Source organism: Manis javanica, chromosome 6 (genome assembly GCF_040802235.1).
Source record: "Manis javanica isolate MJ-LG chromosome 6, MJ_LKY, whole genome shotgun sequence".
In the NCBI taxonomy this organism is placed as follows: Eukaryota; Metazoa; Chordata; class Mammalia; order Pholidota; family Manidae; genus Manis; species Manis javanica.
The window spans coordinates 146,728,697-146,748,743 of NC_133161.1; the positions used below are offsets into that span (position 1 = coordinate 146,728,697).

The window sequence follows — 20,047 nt, forward strand, 5'->3', positions numbered from 1 at the left end:
CTGGACCCTTCCTATTTTTGGTGGTGCTGTGACTGACACCTGCTTCTAGTGGAATACCGAGCTGGGTGGGGGGAGGTCCATCTCTCTGCCCTGGAGCAGAAGGGTCGGCTTCTTTCCCTCGTCCAGTCGGCTTTGCCCCAGTTACAGGGCAAGTACTGACCCCTCAGGTGTTGGGCTGCAGGAGGGAGGCTGAGGAGGGAGAAAATTCTTCCACCAAAGCAACTCACGGGCCTGGCCCTCTAGCTTTTTAATATCGGGGCAGATGCTAGGTACCAGGCCCTTGCGCTCCCCAAGCCTCAAGGGACCCCTGTCACGCTCTTGGAGCCATCCTGGAAATCCCTCTGACCAGTTCCCGCTCCCACTGGTCCTGCCTGGGGAAGGATGGGGAACACTTACCACAGTTCCCCAAAGAAAACTGCTGCTCAGACTCATCCCTTTGTGTCCTCTCGGTGGATCGTAGAGCTTCTGACTGGCTTTGGCATGGCGGCTCTGTCACTGTAACGGCTCTGACACAAGCACGTCTGGCTTGTGTCACAGTGCCTCACCAGAATTTCCAGGTAGCACCCTGTGAAGAAAGGATGAAGGCCCCCTCCTAGATGGGCATCCCTGCCAAAGAAGGGCTCCACCCCCCAACCAGGCCTGAGGGGTCGGAATGCAGGGCCTCCTGCCCCACCCTTTCTCTGGGGAATTTACCAGAAAGAGCAGTCTTGCAGGTCCCCGGAGCTGGCTCTTGGTGGAAATCCTAGAGCCACACAGCAGTCGGAGCTGGGTGATGACGAGGTTGCTTATCCTACTGAGGCATTTTATGGTGAGGAAACGGGCCCAGAGAGGGAGGGACAGCAGCCCGTTCATAGAGACACAGGGGGTTTCTAGCTGAGGCTGGAAGGGAGCCAGCCTCAGACCTCCTTGCTGGTACAGCCGAGTCCCAGGCCCGGCAGCCTCTTAGCTCAGGGGGACACCAGCTTGCCTACCCGCAAGGAGCCCTGAGTGTGTGGTGGAGCTTTGGGAGGTCCGTGGGGGAGGCTGGCCTCCAGCCCCTGGTTACCATGGCATCCAGCAGAGCCGGCCAGCATTTCCCCAGCTGGGAAGAGGCGGAGAGCTCAGGCGACCCCTGGTTCATGGACATGGTGCTGGGGCTGGAAGCATACATTTGGGAGTCTGGGCCAGTGAGGAGCATCTGCAGCCTCAGAGGGCAGCCTGCGGCTGCACCACTCTTGGCTTTGTGCCTGTGGCTCTCAGACCCACATCCTGAACTCTGCCCTCTTCACCCCACCAGCTGGCCAGACTGCGCTGAGCTTGCTTGGGGGGCAAGTCCTGGGCTCCCAAGAGGGGGCTGGGCCTCTGCCCCTCCTGGGCATGGTCGGGCTTCTGGGATACACCAGGTCCTCCTCCCCAAGAGCAGAGCCTTTGAACAAGCTTAGCTGTGGATAGGATATTCTCTTTGAGTCCACAAGGGCAGAGCTCCACCAAGCCACGAGGGGTATGAGCATTGCTGTACTGAGCTTTGTGCTAGTTTGCACGTGCCGCTTGTTTTAATTCTGAAAATGATTTTAGGAGATAGTGCTGTTGAAACTCAGTGTAAGAAACTTGCTCAGGGTCAAAGATGCAGCTAGTAACAGCCTCCTAGAGGGCCTATCAAATTTCTACCAGCAAGTGAAACACGACAACAATGTCTCCACACCCTTTCCTACACAGGGATTTTGAACTTTTTGACTTTTGACCATCTGTTAGGTAAAAATGGTATCATAATGTTCATTTTTCTCTTATTCCCGGTAAGGGTGACCATCTTTTCTTGTGTTTGGGAGTCTTCTGCTCTCAGATGAATGTCTGTTTGTATCATTTTGCCCAGTTTCTCACGGATTTGTAGACATTCTTTCTCCTTTTAGAAAATTAACTGTTTGTGACATAGTTTTCAAACATTGTTTTTTCAGGTTTATCATTTGCTTTTTGGCTTTGTTTTTGCTGTTTCCCATCCCATCATCCTCGAACCAGGCAGATTTGAGGTTTATGTAGTCAAATAAGTCAACTTTTGGAAATGGGCTCTGGGATTTGGGTCACATTTAGAAAGGTCCATCCTACCACAAAATTAAATTGATCAAATTCTCCCATTTTTTTCCTAGAATTTTATGGTTTTGTTTTGTAAAAATGTAAATGTTTTATTCTTCTTGAGTTGATTATGGTATAAGATATGAGGTAGGAATCCAACTGTGCTCCCCCCTCCCCCAAATGGCTACGTAGTTGGCTACATGCCGTTTATTAAAAAATTCTGTCTTACGCCCTTTTGAAATGATGTCTTTGGGTCTCTTCTGTTTCAATGATTTGTCCATGTGTTCATGCCATCTACTATGGTGTTTTCATTATTATACTTTGTCACTTTATAATGTATATTAATATCTGGTATTAATGTATTAAAGATATAATGCCTCTCCTACCCATGACTCTTCTTTAAAAAATACTTCTTTTCTAGTAATTATTGCTTATTGCTTTCTAGACATTATTATTTATTTTGGAATCGTTTTGTTAGTTTCCTCCCAGAAAAACAGCCAAGCTAACAACAACAACAAAACACCCCAAAAGTTAAAAACACCAGTCCCAATTCTGTTGGTATTTGGCATGTAAAATTGCTCTGAATCCACACATTAACAGAAGGGGAGTTTTGATGCTTTTGACCTTTCTTCTTCATATCTGTCTTCTGTTGATGACTCACAATGTTTTCATGTTTTTTTTTCCTCCAGATCCTCTATATTTCTTGTTTTAATTCTATGTATGTGATCTGCTGCTATATAAATGGATTTTTCTTCCATTATATCGTCTAACTGGGTATTGTTTGTATATATATTATGGTATGTTAACTTTATATCCAGGCAACTTAATAACCTTTCTTATTGTTTGTAACAAGTTTTAGTCAATTTTCTTGAGTTTTCCAAGTGAACAATCCCATCAACCGAAAATGATACTAATTTTACCTACTCCCTTCCAATTCTCACATCACTGAAATAATGCAGAATAATAGCATTATAATATTGTCCTAGTCTTGTTCCTGACTTTCATGAGAATGCTCATAGTGTTTCTCCAATAAACATCACTGTGGTTATTGCCCAAACATATCTTTGTCATATTAAGGATGTAGGCATCCATTACTGTTTTATAAGATGTTCTACAAAATCAAGCATGGCTGTGAATTTTTCAAATGTCTATCCAGTCTCTATGAGAATGATCTATGTGATTTTTCTCTTTTTTTTTTTTTTGAGAGGGCATCTCTCATATTTATTGATCAAATGGTTGTTAACAACAATAAAATTCAGTATAGGGGGGTCAATGCTCAATGCAAAATCATTAATCCAACCCCAAGCCTAATTCTTGTCAGTCTCCAATCTTCTGAAGCATAACGAACAAGTTCTTACATGGTGAACAAATTCTTACATAGTGAATAAGTTCTTACATGGTGAACAGTGCAAGGGCATTCATCACAGAAACTTTCGGTTTTGATCACGCATCATGAACTATAAATAATCAGGTCAAATATGAATATTCGTTTGATTTTATACTTGATTTATATGTGGATTCCACATTTCTCCCTTTATTATTAGTATTATTTTTATTTTTAATAAAATGCTGAAGTGGTAGGTAGATGCAAGATAAAGGTAGAAAACATAGTTTAGTGTTGTAGGAGAGCAATTGTAGATGATCAGGTGTGTGCCTGTAGACTATGTATTAATCCAAGCTAGACAAGGGCAATAAAACATCCACGGATGCAGAAGATTTCTCTCGAAACAGGGGGGATGAGGTTCTAAGCCTCACCTCTGTTGATCCCCAATTTCTCACCTGATGGCCCCCCTGCGACTGTGCCTGTCTTAGGTTGTTCCTCCCTTGAGGAATCTTACCCGTCTCTGCCTAACCAGTCATCTTCCGGGGCCATACAGGGAGATGTAAAGTTGGTAAGTGAGAGAGAAGCCATATTGTTTGAGAAGGTTAGCTTTTTACTTCTTTGCGGATTTATGCCCTGTGGCTTCTATGCCCAGCACTTGTCTCGAGGTATCTTTACCACCTGGAGGAATTATGATACTCGGTAAATTTGATATGAGGCACGAATTCTACTTAAGGGTTGTAATTAGGAAGGAAGAAGAAAAGCTATAGAGGTAGCAGACGGAAGAAAACATGGGAAGATTGATTATTTCTTTGACATATCTTCTTGTAGAGTAACTTAAGCATGTATAGGTTTAAACTACTAACTAAATTGCGCACACACATTAACATAATAGGAATACAGTTACATAACCAAAGCAGACCTACAATTACCAGCCATCTCCAGTGAAGCCAAGAAAACCAGTGAGGCACCCTAGGCATTTGTGAAAACTTATCTATGATATGGTGGATATTGTCCAACTGTACTTGAATAGTCTGAGAGAAATCAGACAAATTAAAACAACCCATTCCTGGGGACCGTTCACATCCCATATGCTCTTTTAACAGTAGATAGTCTGTAGTTGTAAGATTTTGGGGCACTACAACTTGCACTTCTCCTAATTCTTGGATGAGTTCCAACAGTATAGATCCAGTCAAATTTGTTGTTTTGCTGTATGCACAGGCCAGCTTAGATATCTCCTTCTTCATTCCAATGGCAAGTCCAGGAACCAGTGGGATGGATGCAGCTACAACTGCAGCATCGCCTGGATCTTTGTGGAGGTTTTTTGATGATCATCTTCTGGCATGAGTCTTCCAGAGAGTGCTGATGTTGGAAGTTCTTCTTCATATCGTATCTTAGTTCATTTTCTGGGTAGCCAAATTAGGCTTTGATCCTCTGTATAAACACAAACAGACCCTTTGCCCACACTTTGATATGCCCTTTATACCACTGTGTAGAACTCATTGGAGGTCACCACACAGGAACTGCTTTTTTTTTTTTTTAAGAGAAAGGAATATTACCAGAAAAGTGTACCTCCATAGCCGATCATCTGACACCCTTTAAGTGATCAAAATTAAGGGTATTTAAAGCATGCATTAATCATTGATTTACCATTAGTTTTATCCTATCAAGGAGTAATCCCCCTTTTCTTTCTTTCTTCTTTTTTTTTTTAATCTTTAATCTACACTTACATGAAGAATATTATGTTTACTAGGCTCTCCCCTATACCAGGTCCTCCCTATAAACGCCTTTACAGTCACTGTCCATCAGCATAGCAAAATGTTGTCGAATCACTACTTGTCTTCTCTGTGATTTTTCTCTTTTGATCTAATAATATACAGAATTACAAAATGACTTTTCTATATTTAATCATTCTTGAATTCCTAGATAAAATCTACTTGGCTATGTATATATATTTTTTATCATGCCATGATTTCTGTTTTCTAGTATTTTCACAGTTGTGATGTTCATAAGTGGCAGTGGGTTATAGTTTCTTGCACTTTTTGTCAGATTTTGAGGCCCCTGTTGTACTGTTTTAAAAAAGAAAGAACTAAATTTTCTTTTTGTATATTCTGAAGGAGTTTATAAAACATCAGAATGACCTGTTTCATGTAGGCTTTTTAGAATTCTTCTGTGACACTAGCTGGGCTTGGTGGCCTTTTGGTCCAGGATAGCTCTTTGGCAATTGTCTAGTTTTGCCTAGCAATTGATCCATTAGCTTGTCTGACTATACTAAGGTTGTTTTGATAATTTATATTTTCCTGTAAATTCATTCTTTTATCTATGTTCTCAGGTTATTTTGCCTAACAGTGAGCATGATAATGTCATGTTTTAAATTTTATCAGTTTCCATGGTTATTTCCCCATTATAATTATTTTTTGCAGGTTATTTCTGTTTTTTCCTTTTGGCTTGATAATGTTAGGTCATGGTTTATCTCTTTTATTAGCTTTTTTAAAAAAATAGAATCTGCTCTTGGACATACATATATATATATATATATATATATATATATATATACTAATTCTACAGTTCTTTAGTTCATTGTATTATGCTTTCATATAACTAATGTCTTCCTTAGCTTGAGTTTGTTGTATTTTTTTATAACTTCTTGAGTTGTGTACTTAATTTATTTTCATTTGTACCTTTCAGTACTCTTTTAGCACAGGTTCTGACATATGTTTTCTTTAGGATTATCTAAACGTTTTTTCCAGTTTCAGATTCGACTTCCCCTTTGTCCCAAGTGCTTTTTAAGAGAAAGAATAAAAATTGCTGAGCAATAAGTATTTTATTTAAAATTATAATTTTATGACACTATAACCCCCAGAATATTGTATGTATGGTTTCTATTTTCAGAAGCATACTGAGGTTGTCTTTGTAGCCTAAGATTTTCCATTTTTATTTTCTGTTTTCAGGGTATCGAAGATATTATTTTCAGAGTATCAGAATAGCTTTATTAATTTGATTATTTGCTCCTCTGTATCCTTAATTATTTTTTGTTTACTTCTTCTGGCATGGGCTGACTACTAATATGCTTTCATGTCTTCTTGTATGTCCTGGAGTTTTACATTAAGGGCATTGATGTGATGATATGTGAAGTATAAATATTCATAAGTGTTAGACTGTCATTGGGGACAATGCTCTTTATCATTGTTAACATTTCCTTTTTTCTGGTTTAATGTTCCTTTGCATCCCTGCTTCCTGCCCCCAGATTTACTCTAATCAGCTGCTGAGCCTCTGCGTCTTCCTTTCTTCTTATTTATGTTTGCGTGTTATAGTCTTTTGTTTCCAACCTCTCGAAGAAATTGTGTTTCAAGAGATATAAGACTTGGTCTTTATTTTGTGATCCAGTCTGAGAGTAAAAATATTTTAGTGGATAAAGCGATCCCATTCGCGTAAATTAATATGACAGTCATGTTTGTTCTTAGTTTTTTTTTTTCACTTTTAAATCATGTTTTATGTTATACTTTCTGGTTTCTTTGCTGCTTCATTTATTTTTCCAATTTTTTTACTCCATATTCTGTTTCATTTGCTTGGCTTTTATGTGTATATTTCTTCTAATAATTTAAAAGGCTTTTGTTTTCCCTCCACTGGTTACCTTTTACATTTATATATATTTTTCTTAAGTATCTATTCATCAGTTTCTGTAAGAATGACAAAACTGCTATATTTCAGTCCAACCTCACCCCACCACTTTATTTTAGTTGATTATAGTATTACTGTTTTTCTTAATGTTTCCCTTTTATGCCTTTAATATTCTGGTTATGTCTCTCACTTATTCTATAAGCTTTAAATGATATGTTTGACAGGCAGCTGTAAACAAAAAATGATCAATTCAATCCTTCCTCGAGCCAAACTTTGTTAGTTAAAAAATTCCCACATTATCAAGGTTTGCAACCTTTCCATTTGGTTCTATAACCACAATTGCCATGTTGCTTTAGTGTTGGTCTTAGTCTCAGGTACATGATTTAGTGTCACTCCAGTTCTGTACTTTCTTCCATTCATCTTCTCACTGCTTGAAATTACCCTCTTGATTCTTCGAGCTCATGAACTTGTTCTCATGCACATGCATAGAAGTCGCCTTTGTACTTGACTGATAACTTGCCTGGATATAGCACTTTAGGTTACTATTTATTTCTTTGCGTTGAGTAATGTTGTCAAGATATCTGAGGCTATCCTGATTTTTCTCCCTGCCCCTTAAAGGGAACTTGATATTTGGGCCAGATGTTCCAAAGGATTATCTGTCTTTAAAATCCAAAATCTTTGTTAGATTTGATCATTCTTTGCCAGTATTTTTCTTGAATATACTAGGGCTTTTTAATTTGTAGATTTAGTTGTTTTTTTATTTTGGAAAGTTCCTATACATCATATCCTTAAATATCCCTTTTCATGGGCACATTAATTGCATACATGTTTGTGTAGTTTTCAGACCTACCATTTTCCCTCTCATCTTTATCTACAGCTTCTTATTAATTTCTACTAATTTTCTCACTTTTTTTCAGTTAAGTCCTCTATATCCCTTCCTATGCTTTCATCAGTGTCTGGAGTTGGTTTTACATTTTATATTTTTCTTGCACCTATTTTCTGACTCTCATGACATCTCATGACTTACATTCTTTGCTTGCCTTGTCATATTTTCTCCTTAATTATTTTTATCTCTTCTTTGTGCTCTTGGTGTGTAGAAGTAATTGCTGCATTAAGTTAAAAAAATGTTCATGGTAATATGTTTGTTCATTTTTTCCATGGCAATATTTTTCTGATGAGAGTTTTATTTTTCCTCTCTCTCTCTCCTTTATGGTATCGTATCTTTTTATATAGATTTTATGGTAGCTCCCTTTTGATTATTAATTCATCTTTGAATGAAGTGACTTCTTCGTAGACCAGCTGTCTGCGTGAGGTCCTGGCATCGAAGAGGGAGAGCCCGACCATGTTCTCGGCTGTCAGGGACTTTCTTACAGGGACATGAGTGCCACGTCTTGTCAGTGTTACTTCTCTCCACCAGCTGCAGACATGCTCACCACGTGCAGCCTCTCTCCTCTACCCCACCTCACAGAGAGACTGTTTTCTGCAAATACAACTTCTCTGTATGGGCATTATTGGCCCCACCTTTGCTGTTTCCGTTTCATGTCAAAATAGGTTCAGGAAAGTTCCCGTCACCAGCCTGCATATCTATCCTTATGATTCCTAACCAGCTCCTGTTATTTCTTTTACCTCTGGGGTGTGGCGCTTACCTCGGAGAGCTGTGTGCGGCCCGCTTTACCTGGGCCTTGTGCCGTAGCCGCTTCCTCTTAGCATCTTTCTGTACCCCAGAGGTGGGTTGTGTCTGAGTCTACAGACCTTTGCTAGGTCTGCCCAAGGTAGAGTTTGTTTCTTATTCTCCTTTTTGCTTTTAGGTAATTTTCAAGAGAAGTATTTTTCTTTCAGAGGGAGAAACACCAGCTGTTAGAAGTTCTGTGTATTTTTTCTGTATATTGTGTGGTCTGCTTAGTTTATAGTTTCTATTTATTCATGATTTCTGCTTATTCAAAACACACTCATAACTCTGTTATCTCAACACCTATTTCTATGTGTCTTTTACTTTTTTACTTTTGCTACTAGTTGACTGATACCTTCCCCACATTCCCCTGTGCAGACCTCTGGGACAGTTCACTGGTCCAGCTAATGACCATTATTCCTATTTGGACTAAACTTTTTGCCCTCACAGATCCTGGGAAACCCCTGGATCAGGTTCCTCTCGTTGGCCGAGGAGCCGTGGGTGAGTCCTCTTCAGTAACACAGTGGAGACTGTGCAGGCCTGGACTGTCTCCTTAGCAGGGGGCCTTGGGCCTGAGGGGTGTGTGGCAAGCAGAGCTTGGGCCATGACTTGGGGTTAAGGCTGGCATGGAGAGTTTGGGGTGGAGCCCTCGAAGCAAGCCTGGTGGAGTGGAACAGCTGAGAAACAGTGCAAGGTGAGATTTGGTATGTCTGTGAAAGGCCTTGAAGCCAATAATGAACGGTTTGGCCTTAAGGTCATAGGCTTTGGGAGTCACTGGGAACTGGAGAGAAGTAACATGACAAAAAGAGTGTTTTAGGAGGAGCTGTTTTGCCCCACCATGCAGAATGGAGGAAGACCAGTAACCAGGATAGAAGGGGTTGGGTGCAGGTAGCAGTCTAGACCACGGATTCCAGGTGGTCACAACAAAGTTACACCTGCTCCGGGCAATGCTCAGCCTGAGAAGAGGGGCTGCAGGGGAGGCTTCTGGGGGGCTGTGCTCTGCACGTCTGCTGAGCATTGGTGCACGACTGCAGTAACTCATACAAACTGATGTGAAGGACTGCACAGGTGTCTCTAGCCCTGGGGAAAAGGGCTAGGGATCATCAGGCCGTTCCAGGGCTCGTAGTTGACGGGGCCAGGGCTCAAGTTAAGTCTTTGCCCAACTGAAACTTGGAGGAGAATCCAGATATCTGGGCTAAAGGCCTCTGGGCCTGGCTTTTCACAGCTCACGGGGAGCGGATGCCCAGTACTCATGTAGCAGCACTTGGGCCTCAGCCCTTCTCTCCGCCCTCTCCTCCCTGTCCAGGGAACTGCAGGTAGCAGCCTTGAACGGCTCCAGACCTTGATGGCAGTCAGTTGAGTCAGCAGCTGAGCAGGGCCTAGGGGTTACAGGGCCTGGGAGTGAGAATATGCAGGATTTCCAAAGGAAGCGAGGCAGGAGGAGGCCCTGGTCAGGAGGCTGTTGCCCCTCAATATGAGGGTGCAAGTGCCTGGAACCAAGAACACAATGCAACAGTCACGAGGCTGGAAAATTTCAAGACTGAGGTAGTATTGGAAGGGAAGCCAAACGGGGGATGGAGGCAAGACCCTCTGCTAAACCAGAGTCACAGAACTCAGTGCTCATTGGCAACGTGGGCAAGGTGGAGGGCAGGCAAAGACGGCACCACTGACAGGAAGCAGGGGTGGGAGGGATGGATCAGAGCCAGAGGGAGATCACGGCCTGGGGTCAGGGGGAGGCTGGGGGAGAACCTCCAGGGCCATCAGCACTGGGGCAGCTGAGGGTGTAAGACAGACCGGTTTGTCATGACAGTTCTTCCTTACTACAATGAATATTTTATTTTAAGTGACTGCAGGAAATGTTCCTGCCAGGCTGGGGTGGCCCCGATCTAGCCTGGCTTCTGGGTCTGAGCAATTAGGACTGTCCCTGGGGTGAGGTCGGTGTGGTGAGTGGGGGACTCGCTTCTTCTCATCCACTTCACCCCAGCCTCCTCTGGGTCTCTCTTTACTCCCACTCTGCTCCTTAAGCAATAATGGGACTGTGGGGTGTCGAGGATGGAGGGAGCCTGAAGGGCAGTCTAGCTCAGCCCTCTGCTCTCCTGGAGAAGAAAACCGAGGCCCAGAGAGGAAAAGCGACTTTCTTCAAGTCACAGAGAATAGGCCCCAGAGCCCAGACCTCCTGGCATTTGGTCTGGGGTTCTTTCCTCTATGCTAGAGCACTTTTCCAATCAGTATGAAACATATCTCAGTGCCAGCGATTTGCACTGTGTGTGTTTGCTCTGTGGATTTGCATACCATATCGCCCCAAAGAGTCCTGAAAAGCAACGCTTTAGAGAGACTTCTCTAGAGAGGATGGGCCAGCCTCTGATCCTCTAGGCATCCACAGCTGCAGAGAAGTCCTTCCATCTGGCTGCTCACACGTCCAGTCCATTCTATCTGCTTGCCATGGCCCTGCAGGAGCCCCTTTACCCCGGGGGGTGAGTAGAGTCACTGCTTGGCTCAGCCTCACCCCTCCTTGCCGGTTACAGCAGTAGCCTCCTGCGGGTCTCTTTCCCCCGGGGAAAAATGAGCTTTCTGCAAGCAGGATGGACCCGGTGCTTTTCAGCGTTGTCAAGATAAAGTCAACCGTGGTGTGTAGCCCTTTAATCACCTGGCCCTTACCCTCCTCTCTGGCCTCATTTCTTCCTGACACCCCAAACCCAACCTCAGACGCTAAGCTCCAGAGATGCCAAACAGGTCCAGTTCTCTGAACAGACAATGCCCCTTCACACCGCTCCGTCTCTGCTGGGACGGCCCTCGGCTCTTTCTTCTATCTGCCTGCCTGCCTCCTGGCCAGCTGCAAAGCCTGCTCAGGCATCACCTCCTCCGGGCAGCCCTTCCCAACTGCTCCCTCTCCTGTGCACTCAGTACCTTGTTCGTCTGTTCTGGCTGGTACTGACAGGATGGTCCCATTTCATATCCCTTTTCTAGACAGTAGGTGTTTGGAAGGACTTACTCTGCTCTCTCTGAGCTTAGGAGTTGCAAGAAGGTCCTCAGTAAACATTTGTTGGGTTGAGTTGAATTTCAGATCTACTGGGGTCCTGGGCCTGGGCTCTAAGGAGAAAATAAAAGAGGGGCCTGGTTACAGTCGGGCTCCAGTTGAGCCTGGCATTAGCGAGCCCGTCTCCGGAGAGTGTCTGATTTGCTGCCCAGGACAGGCGGCTGGTGTGTCAGCCACATGCACAGCGTGGTGGCTGGGTGAGTGTCTGTCTCCGTCCCCATAGATGGAGTGACTTGGGACTAGGACGTTTCTGCTTCCTAGTTTAAGAGATTTAAAGGATGCTTCGGGGCAGAGAGCAGAAATGAACAGTTTTGTCTCCCACCTCAAAGAGGTGTGGGTTTGAGTTGCAGGTCCACCACTTAGTAGGTATGTGATTTTAGCGTAAATTCCTTAATCTTGCAAAGTCCTATTTTTCTCTTTCACCAAATGGGGATAATAACATCCACCCTCTCGAGGTGTTGAGAGGATTAAATGCAGCAACCTCTCTGTTGTCTACCTACCTACTGAGTCCGCTTACCTACGTCTGTCTGTCCACCCACCCACCCACCCACCCTCCTGCCCACTGACCCATCTATTTGTCTGTCTGGTGCTTTGCATGTAGCAGTGCTCAGTAGGTGTTAGTTTCATAAACTGAGAAGGAAATATTGTCTTCATCTCTCTCAGCTTAAGCGGCAGTGCTCAGAGGAAGAGGGCCTTTTCTAGACTGTCCAGATTTCTGCCCTGTGCCCCTACGTCGACCACAGGCCCAGAGGAGGAAGAGCAATAATAGCAATAATAATGGCGACCGTGTCCTCTGTGGAGCAGCTCGTAGCACATGAAATGCTTTCCCATCTGCTGTTCTGTAATATGTACCCAGAAATCCACTGAATCCCGTGGTAGAAAGACCCCGGCATCTGGACGAGAGACGGTGAGAGCAGAGGGCAGGAGCCGCCCTCGCCTCCCGGGGCCCAGCCGTGGCCCCTCTTGTCCGTCAAATTCGGCTCTTTTCCTTGCCAGGAGGCCTGAATAAAGAAGAGCTCTTGCAGAGGCCAGTTGAGCTTGTAAGGGGGACTGACCTTGAGGGTCCTCTTCTGGGGCATGCAGACTGGAGGAGGTCGGGACCCAGGCGTCCTCTCCACACCTGCCTGCCCGCGCAGGTCGGTGCTCCCTGGCAGCCAGCCCGGAGCAGGCCCCTCCCGCGTGCCTTCCAGAGGGCTGTGTCCCCGTTCACGGCCCATTGGGTGCAGGCTGCTGCTCTCTCCTGCCTAATTGCTGCCGTCCTTGTTAACACCCTCCCTCCGCCTTCGTGCCGCGCACCCACCTAGCGCTCCTGGCTCCCCCTGCACGTGCCTCCCACTTGATGAACAAGATGTAAGTATACAAGTTATTAATCTTCCTACCAAGGCAATCATGGCCCTGCAAAGCCCCTCCTCGGCCACGTTGGCTCTTCTGTGACAGCCTTATCAGGTTAGCAATTTCAGATCTGCATTAAGTGTTCAGAAATCAATTTTCAGCTTATTTTGTGTTGCAAAGTTTGCCATGCCTGAAACCGCACTGCTAATTGAACAAGAGCAATTGATGTTTTAGCAGTAATTAAAGATGGTAATTATGACCAAATCTCCCCCATGGCCCTGCTGCGTTTGCTTTTGGACCTGTCAGGAATGGCGGGCAGGCCACATCAATCTTAATAAAACTGGTGCTTCAGAAGTCTCCCTGGAAATGATGTTGCCCTCAGGGTGGGTGTGACGGGGCCCTGGGGGCAGGGGGACAGCATGTTTGGGACCGGTTAGCTGGACAGTTAGGCAGCCATCAGGTGTGACCGCCTCAGCCTCCTGTGCCCAGCCAGCACTGAGCTGGGGTGGGAGGTTGGTGGAGGGGAACATTCCAAAGCCGTAGATAAGCATTCTGCACTCTTGCCATTGAATCGCTTACAACGTATGTGGGGAGATGTGGTGTGTGTACACGCACAAAATAACTTCAGAACGCTCATTTCGTTCAAAAACATTACAGAGTACCCACTGTGTGCTGGGTGCTAGGGGAGCAAAAACGAGAGACATCATCCCTGGTGACCCTCACACGAGCACAAATGACTGTGACTTTTGTATTTTTCTTCCAGGACTGAGGATCCATCCGTGCTTTCGGGTGGTGTCGAGGTTGGGCTGTGGCCCTATGCCTTCCCCTCCCCTCATCCCTCCCTGAGGTTCCTCATGCTCAGAGAGGCAGCTGGAGATATAGACAGAGCTCTGGACACGGTTGGAGGGCTCCAGGCCTGGTGCTGCCGCTCCGCACGGCAGTGTCCCCAGTCAGCGCTTTGCGGAGCAGTCAGAGGTGCTGTGAGGAAAGGGCAGTTCGTGGTGGGGGCCTCATCCATCCCTTTCGGAATCTCCATCTCAGGTTTATACCAACCCTCAGGCACGAGGATGCTGCTTAGTTACTGTCCATCCCATGTGCCAGGCATAGTGCTTTGTGCCCGGGGTACAAAGATACTTTTGAGTGAAAGGCTTGGGCAAACCCCGTGACTGTTGTACTCGGAGGCAGAGGGTTAACATGTACAGGACTCGCGCGATTCCCAGGCTGTCAGAATCCCACCGACGGGAGTGCTTTGTCTTAAAATGTAGGTTTGATTATTATTATTCAGGTGTGATGAGGCCAACCGATCAGGAGATGATCGTCACTGGAAAGAGAGTTTGTTCTAGTTCCCAGGAAGAGGGGTAGGTAGTGCCGCGTCACACGGGGCCACACGGGAAGCAGCCGAATCAGGAGACAGAGGGAGTGAGGGGAAGCGCGGGCAAGAGCCTTCACTGGGTTTCGGTGGGAATGGACGAGGCATGGGTAGCAGGCTTTGCACGGCTAGCTGGAATGAATTCGGGTGGCCCTGGAACACGGGGCTGTCCTGGTTGCTCGGTAGCCGGCCTTGGGTGGCCAGGACAGGTGGCCCAGCCCAGCAAAGGAGGCTAGGGTGTGGGCTTGTGCATTTGCATATGGAAGGGGCCCTCTCAGTGAGTGTTAGTTAGCCCAGGGGCTGGGAGAGGGTGGGAATGACAGTCCCTGGAGTATTAGCAAGGCGGTCATCAATAATCGATGTCAAAGAATTGGAATAAAAGAGGTGCTCAATACATGCTTGGTCTGGGCCTGCTGGGTACGTCCCGGGCTGTGGTCCAGGAGAGGAATACCACACACTGCTGCTCCACTGTCTTATAGGGAGAACTTGAGGGCAGCTTTGGAAAACAGTCTAAGAATGGGGTGCCAGCTGCTTGAATGGAACACATACCAGAGCTGGGAATGCTGCCTGCCCAACTTTATAGCTTTGGGAAACTGTGGGGGCGTTGCCAACCTTAACCAGCTCATTGGGAGGCAGTCTAGAGAGAGCCATCAGGTCACCCAGTGGGCATTCCTGTCCACACCCACGTCCACAATGCCCAGCAGGTGCTGCCTGACCACGGGAGTGTGCAGTCCAGGAGGGGAGAAAGACCGCCAAGCAGATAATACAAAAATAAGAGCACAACATCATGGCAGAGCGTGCCAGGCTATGGGCGCCCTAAAGAAGGCCCTGGGTGGGAGAGAGAGGGAAGCTGGGCTTTAAGGCTGAATAGCAGTTGAGTCAGTTGAGGTTGGAGGGGTCCCACGCAGGCAGAGGGGCACAGCGTGAGCAGCAGCGTGGAGGTGTGAGGCATCGTGTGTGTTGGGAGGGCTCCTAGAAGGTAGTGCGTGAGGCAGCAGGTGAGAGAGAAGTCTGGAGAGGGAGACAGGACACATCATGTCGGGGCGTTTGGATCTTGCAAAGCCCCCTGGAGATCGGGAATGGAGGGCCACCAAAGGGTAGCACAGGAGCCAGGTTCGCTGTGGAGATAGTTCATCCCAACAGCTGTGTGGGGGTGGCAGGGTGGGGACAGATGTAGCAGCAAGAGCTCGGGGACGCACTGCCTGGCAGCTCTCCTGGATGATTCTCAGATCTCTCTGGAAAGGTAGAGGGATTCCTTGGACAGATGCCCCCAACCCCCAACTCTTGTGCTTGGCCACATGGAGAGGGTCAGTGCAATGGAGCAGAGAGCCTGGCTCGTGGCCAAATGATGCCCACAGCTCTGGGCTCAAAGCTGCCTCATTCAAACCTCTGCTTCAATGGAGTTAGAAAGAACAGACAGGTTGGCGACAGCCCGCAGGGCCGCAGCATGGGCACCACTGTGACACGGACTGTCCCAGAGAAGAGACAGGATGAGCAAGATCTCTGGCCGCAGACATGTCCATCAGCCCCTGCCTGGCACACAGCCTGTGTTGGCCACAAGTGTGTTTTAAAACATGGCTATTTAGGCACCATTCGCACATGCAGACCTGCTGTGTAGCAGGTATACACACCTGCTTGAATATGAACGCACTGAGCAACTGAGGTCTACACACTAATAGGGTCATGGGTTTATAGCAATACATGCAGATATGCCTAAAGTCACCTTTTCATGTGTGCTTGCTGAAAACCCACGTGGATGCCATTCACATACACATCCAGGCACCCAGGTGGGAGAGGTGTGCATGCTCTCAGTCCTAATGGGAATGTCTGCCCTCTGGTCGAGGTGGCATCGGTTTAAAAAACGAGGTAATTTGGGAGCCAGACAGGTCTTCAATCAGAGAGCTTACCTCTTCCAGGGAGGCAGTGGGGGTTGGGAGGGGAGAAGCACAGAGGAAAGGGGGTGGGGGAGAAAGCGAGGGCTGGTCCTTGGGCTCCCCTCTGGCAGGGAGCGTCACTTTTTCCGTATCCTGATCTCTTGCTGGGGGTGTTCAGATGGGTACACCCTGTTCTGCAGACTCCAAATGGTTAGTCCCTTCTCTGTCGGAGTCAGGCCAGCCTTTGCTGATGGCCACAAAGGGCTGGCTGCTGTAATGGGGAGATACTGCTTGCATCTCAGTGTAAGGACAGTGGTGGGAAAGTGATCAGAGTTTCGGAGTTTAGAGTTTATCTTGTACCACTCGGGCATTGTCCGGAGGCGTGGACGGAGGCCCAGAGGGGCCAGGTGGCTTGCCCAAGGTCTCACTGCAGCCGGGTAAGGCTGCGCCTCACCACACGTGGAGGCCCCTTAGCAAACCATACACTGTGAGCTGGCAGGGGCTCCGCAGCGTCTGTCCAGCTCAGATTCTATGGGCTGGAAGGATGCCAGTTCTACCTCATCGTGGTACAAGCTGAAGATCTATGACTGTGGGGCCAGCCCCTTGCCACCAGACACCCCCACCTTGCTCATTGGCTACAGTGCATATTTGGTTCCTGTGTTAAAAGCCCTGCACCGGTTGGCCTCTTGGGGCCCCTCAGTACTGCCCGCTGAGGGTGCCCCTCCCTCTCCCCGACCGCTCCGTCCGGCTGCCAGGGACAGCTTAAGCTCCTTTCCTCTAGTGCCATCCCAGGGAGAGAGAGTACAGCTGGCCATTTCTTCCTGACGTTTCCTGAAGCTAATCCTCCAGGCTGGTCCAACTTACAGACATAAACCCTGCAAGCACTTTCTAATCTCTGACTTCTCTGGGAAACAGCATCGACGGAGAAGATCCCGGGGGTGGTGGGAGTTTCCGCCAGAGGGCTGGAGCTGATTTTGTACCCTGACGGACTCTGTCTCCTCTCTTGGTTGGGGCTTCTGTGGCAAGACCCTCTGGAGGTCCATGTGGGCAGAGTTGGGAAGGTGGGAGGCCAGCCCGGGGCCCCAGGGCCAGCTATGCCCAACCCCCTGGGTTTGATGCCCACTGAGCACCTCCTTCACCTGGACCCCACTTTCTCTCCAGATCCTCTCTCTCAGCCAGCCTGTCTGGGCTCCTGAAACTCCTTCCCTGGATGGATGATTGATTAATTGATTTACATATTTATTAAAATGTATTTTAGTACCGTCTCTGCCTTTGATGCCAAATCTCATTTCCTATTGTGGGGCTGCTGACAGCCGGCATTGTAAATGCAAAGACACTTTACAAAACAATTTAAATAGCAATTGCCACCAGCTTAAAAATGAGCAAAACAGACAAATAAAATACTGATGAGGAAATTGGCAGCTTCAGGACAAGGAGGGCCAGGGGTTTCTAAGCCGCCGGCAGCTCCGCGCACTGGGGTGGTAAAGGCTGTGTGATGCTGTCTTTCGAATAGCCTAGATTTTAGGTGTGGATGAAGGGAGGTTAGCAGTTGCTGCTCAGGAAGCAAACATGCCTCACCCTTAAAGGCGACCTATCTTCTGGGTGCTTTGCTGAGCAGAGGGGCTATGGGCGAAGGGTGCAGCCGGGTTGGAGCTCTAGATCAATTCCCTGCAGCTTCAACCGCGAGGTTGTGCCTGCCTGCTCCAGGGTGCGCAGTGGGCACCCAGGCTGGCCTGAAGATCTGGGACACCAGCAGGCAACTTGGCCTTGACCAGGCAGTGGAGACAATGCGGTCCCTGGATTCTGGCCCCAGCCTGGCCCAGTGTGAGTCTTGGGCAGCCTACGTTCTCCCTCCGGGTCTCCTTCCTGTGTAGGCTGCACTGTGGTCGAAATCCACAGTCACCAGCCTGGGACACTGGAGGCCTGGCATCTAGTCCTGCTCTCCACCGGCCAGCTGTGTGATTTCCAGCAGGTTGCGTTCCCTCCCTGGGCCTCATCTGTGGCAGGAGAGCAAGGGATATGACACTTCGTGAATCCTTTTCTTAGGTCTATGGTATGCTGAGGCCCATGACAGTTTGTGGTCCCAAAGACGGTCTGACTGTAGGCAGGGAGAGAAGGGCCGGGGAGTGGGGAGTGGCAGGCGGAGGAACCTCAGAAAAAGTGGCCGGGACCAGCCAGCATGTGGAGCAGGACCTGGCCGTACTGCTCCGGAGACAGGGCGGAGAGGCCAGCGGTCAGGTGAGTGGCGTTTCTCCCCTCGTCCTCCTCCTCTGATCTGTGCTGTGCTCTAGTGGCCTCCTACCCTCACGCTGTGCCTGTTCTTCACCCTCTCACTTCCTTCCTCATCTTCGGGGCTGTCCCCCAAGGTCCCTCTTGACGCTGCTTTTTCCTGCTGTAGACTTGCTTCCTGCATGAGCTCATTCTGCAGCAATTCCCTCTTTTTCCAAGATGCTCAAATTTTCATTTCCAGTCTTGACCTCTTACTAGAACTCTAGTCTCATAAATCCAGCGGCCTGTAGGACATGGCTCCTTAAATGTCTTGCTGTCACCGTAAAATGTCTAAAATCATATTCAGCATCTTCTCTCACAAACCACTGCCTCCCTTGGTGACCCCTGGCATTCTTTTTTTTTTTTTTGCTTCTTTTCTCATTTTTATTTATCTTATTCCATCCTCTTGCCTAATTACATCAGCTATACTGGTTGGTATTTTCAGAACAAAATAAAACAATAGAAAAAAATCTTTCTTCAAATGAACTATTTTGGGGGAGACAAATATATAACAGTGATAATGGTGAAGCTGTTTTGATTGACATAAATATAAGGGATTCCTGATTTCCCACCAATTTTACTTCTTCCCCATTCACTGAATCCTTACATTGGGTCCTAGTACACACGGGAATCACAGAGTTAACGGAACCTCGTTTGAAAACTGCTCACTGATCCTGTCTAACACTTTATAGTATAATGAGGAATAAGACCTAGAGAGATTAAAATTTTACAAAAGGGGGAAAAAGACACCACATTTTAGATAAAAATATGTGAAACAGTAAATTCAGTCTATTGTTATTTTCACTTACTTGTTAATTTGCTTACTTAACCAATATTAATTTGGAACTTATTAAATACCAAGCGTATAACACAAAAGGCTTATAGTCAAGGGTAAGGGTCAGTAAAATTATGGCCAACAGTCTGAATCTAGCCTACTCCCTGTTTTTCTGTGCCCTGGCATTCTTTTTTTTAAATGCATTTTTCTCTCTTTAGTTTCCTCTATCCAGGCACTATCCAGGCACTTATGAAAAGAAAACCTTATGTGGTATCTACAGTTTTCAAGGTACCTTTCTGTGCATGATCATATTTCTTTCAGCAATTATCTGCCAGGCCCAGGATGCAGGTGTGAACAAAGCAGAGCCAGCTTCCTGCCCTCACGGGGCTTTAGTTCCCAGGGTCTCGTTGCTGTGGACCTCAGACTGGGCTGCCTGGTTCGTGGGTGCAAAAACAGCACTTTGTTTCTCTTGGGGAGCTTCCTGAGACTTCAAGCTTAGGATTTGGTTCAAAGCACATGATCCAGGGTTTTTTTTTTAATCAAAAATGTGGCAAGGACCTTGTGTAAGCATAGCGCTGTACTCAATGCTGAGGGTTTGGAGACAGGGTCCCAGCCCTAGGGACCTTGTAAACTGGAGGAACAATGCATCCACAGGGAGTTAACAGCAAACTTGAACAGCTGTGCTGGCTGTTCCACAGGCAGTACTAGTTCATTCATGAGTCCGTTCATTTAAGA

The 20,047-nt window shown here is 47.0% G+C and overlaps 1 long non-coding RNA gene across 1 annotated transcript in view; it reads left to right on the forward strand.

The window, feature by feature from the left end:
- The window catches only part of LOC140850030 (uncharacterized), a 200,980-nt gene that overhangs the window by 153,959 nt on the left and 26,974 nt on the right, over positions 1 to 20,047 (forward strand). The gene's annotated exons all lie outside the window — the stretch shown is intronic.